Raw genomic sequence first — 5,045 nt, forward strand, 5'->3', positions numbered from 1 at the left:
CATATCGTCCCACATGACGCCACCCTATCACCATGTGACAATCAGTGTAGGGTCTTCACTAGAGCTTTGCACCGACTACCAACAACACATGCTATTTTTCTTCCCCTCAAGCTTCCTACTACCCACCACCCCACCACTACTGCCCAACCACAAGTGGGACAAGTCTCATCAATGTTCCATTTTAATGCCTTAGACAAACATTGCCCTCAACTACCTCCTCCACTTCATAAACTTGTCATCGTTATCCCATCAACACTATTCACATGTCTATGGATCCACACGCCATGACAAGTTATGTCTTAGTTTCCTTACCTTTCCACCACCACCCAAATTCAGACCCTCCGATTTGACAAATTTGAGTGGCAAGAAGATAACGTTGTCATCTTTGGGCTCCTACTCGCACGGCTTGCAGAGGAGGGCTCAATACGACAGTGCTATCCCTGCGTCATCCCTCACAGAGGTGGAGTTGATGCACCGATGTCAGCTGTAAGGTTGTTTGCTCCCCACATGGCGACCACAACCACGCCACAAGTTGCCTCCCCTCCCACCACATTGATTGTTTGCATCCACCACCTTGTAGGAACACCCTGCCTGACCTCCTCGTCGTGGCACCTACCACGATGCCCCCCCCACCGGAGCAACCTCTGCAATGCAGATGGCACAATAACTGGTGGGGTCCTTCTAGGCCACCTCATTCCTCAACAGTGTAGTGTTATCAATGACCAAGGGGAAATTTAAATTTTTGCCATCGTTGCCAGTGGCGCTCGTCCAGTTGCCCTCCTTAGTTTGGAACTAACAGATTTGCCACATGAACAGTTCTCGGCATCTAATTTTTGCCGTGGCAGTCTAGATCAGCTTTCCAGTGTGGATCAGTCACGGGAAAAGACGACGCTGCCCCTGGGTCTTTATCCTCTCTGCCGGGCCCCCACGTCAGTTCCATCCCGCCCCCGTTCACTCCCCACACTGTCGTTCCCATTCTCCTCATGCACCCGCCCGCGACGACTGCGACGACGACTCCTTGCTCCGGTTACGACGGTGCCCCCTTGTCATTGGAACCCGACGGATTCACACTCCCTAAATGCGCTACCGAACTAAGGAAGGTTAGTGCCGCCATTCCTTGGTGTTTTTCCTGGATTTGGTGAACTAGGGTTAGGGTTCCGTGTGGGTTAGGGTTAGAGATTCGTCGTTCTTGGCCTGATCTCGTATGTTTGGTGTCACCAATGTAGGCAGATGATGTAGAACTCGCTCGATCCGGACCTAAGACCATGGATCCTAACGGCTGCCCCCCTTGGTACGTTGTCCTCTCGCTACTACGGCTAACAGTTTGCCTAGTATGGGTAATGTCTAACAGTGATGTTTACATTCATGTCAGGATTGATCCTGGCAATGCGTTTAGAGTAGTTCTTAAGGTTGCCAAGTATAGCGCTGATGTTGAGTATGGTCTGGTAGAGATGGCTGATCAAGAGCATTAGTTGTGGCTTGATAGGAGCATTGGTTATAGTTTAAGTCAGTTTTATGATGATGTTGCTACAAAGATTATCTGGGGACCTAGCCAGACATTGTCAATATGGGTTTTGGACATTGATACTGGTTCAGAATGGAGAATTAGAAGGGATGAGCAATGGCAGGCATTGATGTAGGAGAAATGGGATGAAAGGGTGGCACATATTTCTACGGAGGTTGTTGCCAAGCAGGGATATGAGAGGTCAAGGGCATCTAAGGTTACCAATACAGTTAATCCTGCTAGGTCTGGTGTCACCAATGTGGATGCTTCTTCTTCTAGACCAAATGCAGAAGGCATTGGTGATACCTGTACCTCTCTAGCTCCAGCTCAGCATAGGTTGTTGAGGACACAGTTCCAGTAGACTAGGCTACACTGACCATAATAGCAGATGAGAATGAGGATGGTGAGGCCAATGCAATAGCTGATGAGGAAGCTGTGTCTGAAGCAATGGGATTCAAAGTTGCTGATGAGAGGGCTGAGGAAGCTGCTAGAGAGAGAATTCGCATTCCTTCTATGTCTAGTGACCTTCAAAGAGATATAGATGAAGCTGCTATTCCTGTGGATGACAGAGATCCAACTGAGCCTGTGTATGATTGGGATAGGAAAAATCCTGATATGTCAGTTGGCACACATTTTCCTAGTATGTATGACTTTAGGTTAGTAGTTAGACACCATGCCATACTTAATGAATTTGAGCTTGGCACTAAGAAATCTGATCCAGACAGGCTCAGGGGATTCTGCAAGTCAGCAGGATGCCCATGGATTATTAGGGGTATGACTCAACATGATAAGAGTGTCAGGGTACTATTTTTTACTAACTGTTATTTGTTAGCACCATGTTTTGATGTTCTGTGTACCTTGTTAATAGCATGACCTAGTTCTAATTGATGGTTTTTCTATGTAGATTCAAATAAACAGCTATGTCCACAATTGTGCATCAAGAGCTAGAGTTCTTGGCAGGATGGCTTCCACTGCTTGGGTAGCAGAGAGGGCTATACCACTATTGAAGAGGAAGCCAACAATGGGTGCCAGTGCAGTGAGGGATGAGCTTGAAGACAAGTATAAGATCAAAATGAACTACCAAATTGTGTGGAATGGTAGGCAGAGAGCAGCTGACAAACTGTTTGATAAGTGGTCTGATTCATATGATTGGTTGTATAGATTCAAAGATGAGGTAGAGTTGAGGTCACCTGGCAGTGTTGTCGAAATAGATACACTGACAGTTGATGACAAAGTGCATTTTACTAGATTTTTCTGTGCATTCAAGGCTAGCATAGATGGATTCTTATATGGATGTAGGCCTTACATTAGCATTGATTCCACTCATTTAACTAGGGAAATGGAATGGACAGATGCTTGCAGCTCTAGCATTAGATGAGCACAATTGGATGTTCCCCTTAGCTTTTGGTTTCTTTGACACAGAAACCAAAGACAATTGGGTATGGTTCATGGAACAGTTAGGAAAGGCAACAGGCCCCCTACCAAGGTTAGCAGTTTGTACTGATGCATGCAAGGGGCTTGAAGGAGTAGTGAAGCAACTCTTTTCCTAGGCAGAGCAGAGGGAGTGCTTCAGGCATCTTATGGAGAACATGAAGAGGTACTACATTGGAGAGGTCTATGGAAAGAATATGTGGTCTACTGCTAGGGCCTACTCTCCACATAGGTTTAAGTACTTTTTTGCTAAGGTGTTGGCAGCAAGCCCTTCTATAAGTAAATGGTTGGCAGAACATCACAATCTGCTTTGGGCCAGAAGCAAATTCAGTGCAGACATCAAATGTGATTACATTAACAGCAATCTGGTGGAGTCTTGGAATGCTTGGGTGAAGGACTTGAAAGATCTTCCTCCACATTGTCTTGTAGATGGTATAAGGGAGAAGTTAGTGGTACTGTTTGAGAAAAGGAGAATCTCCAGGGCCTTATCCCCTGGCATCCTCCCTGTTATCATACACCAACTCAATGCAGCTTCCAAGGGACTGGGCCACCTCAAGGTCACCAAAGGCCACCCAGATCAATCTGAAGTGACTGAAATTTATAAGGATGAAGATGTGAGGTGACACGTGGTGTATCTACCTCAGCTGGCATGCACTTGTAGAGAGTGGCAAGTTACTGGGAAACCTTGCCCACATGCTTTAGTTGTTATCACTACTACTAGGCAGCCAAGCATGGAAAAGTTTGTTCGCAGCTTCTACTCAGTTGAGAGGTTCCAAGCTGCATACCAAGGAATCATCCCAAACATAACTGACAAAAACCAGTGGCCTTAGGTGGATAAGGGATTCCATCTCTCTAGTTGGCAAGAAGAGAGGTCCAGGCAGACAAAAGAAGCTAAGGACCAAACCAGCAGCTGAGAGAAGTGGGAAGGCCACCAGACAAGTAAAATGCAAAGGATGTGGTGAATATGGTCACAGACAAGGTAGTTGGAGGTGTCATCTCACTAGAACTAAGAAAAGGTACCATCCTGAATACTTTTATTCAATTCACATTATTATTCCTTGAACATTCTCACGTTATTTGTTCTTGCTGCAGGAAGAGAACCAAGAAGACAACTATGAAGGCTGAGAGGAAGAAGGCAAAAACAGGTGACATCCCAACACCTGGACAAGCCACTCCAAGGATATGTGCAGCAGCTGCAAGGGAAGCTGCAGTTAAGGCCAGGTTGGAGGCAGAACAAGCTAAGGAAAAGGCTAGAGCAGCTATGGAGGCTGCAGAAGAAACATCAAGGGCAACCATCAGAGTGCTTCCATCTGAACTAGTGCCTCTAGAGATTGAACTTCCACCTCCAGCAGCCCCATCTGCTCCAAACACTAGAAGGTATATTTTTGCTAGCCCATAGTTTGGTTGAATGAGAACTTAGCTACAACATTTTACTTGCACTTCACTTGAAAAAATTAGTGATACGAAGTTACTTGTGCATAGGAGACTGTCACTGGGTGCAGATCCAAGCAGCCAAGAAGATGGAGTTGCAGAAGGTCACCAAGTTGCACAACAGCCTACTGCCAAGAAGATGACACCAAGAAAGAAGCAACTGGTCTCCAAGGTGAAGAAAACACATCGTAGCTGAAGACATGACGAAAACAATGGGCTTTTGTGCTGTCTTCTACATGTTTGGTCAAAAAACTGTTAAATGGCCCCTTTTGTGCTATGCTATGTGCTGTGGATGTAATCATTTCGGCCAAAAACTATGTAATGGCCTAGGTTTGTAAGTTTCATTGCCAAAACTGTTACATGGCCCCCTTTTCTATGTTTGATGGCCAAGACTGAAAAATGGTCAAATGCTATGCTACACTATATTGTGAGCAAATCTGAACACTAATGCAGTGGGTTTCAAATTATGTTGTACACTGTATTTTTTGGTTTTCATCTCTTGTTTGCTGTTCACATGCATGTTTGACTTATTGGCAGTGAATGTTTGACAAAAAAAACATGAACAACACATAGTATTAAACCAACCATAACTTGCATTGCTTCCATTTGCATTGTTCTTACATTACAAAAGCCAAAATACACTGCAACTAGAATCTACTTTACAATACATCATGCAGTG

At 45.2% G+C, this 5,045-nt stretch overlaps 1 pseudogene; it reads left to right on the top strand.

The window, feature by feature from the left end:
• Positions 1-1,491: 1,491 nt before the first annotated feature.
• On the top strand, positions 1,492-4,827 carry LOC136528259 (uncharacterized; annotated as a pseudogene).
• The last annotated feature ends 218 nt before the right edge of the window (positions 4,828-5,045 follow it).

This window comes from Miscanthus floridulus, chromosome 19, assembly GCF_019320115.1.
Source record: "Miscanthus floridulus cultivar M001 chromosome 19, ASM1932011v1, whole genome shotgun sequence".
NCBI lineage: Eukaryota > Viridiplantae > Streptophyta > Magnoliopsida > Poales > Poaceae > Miscanthus > Miscanthus floridulus.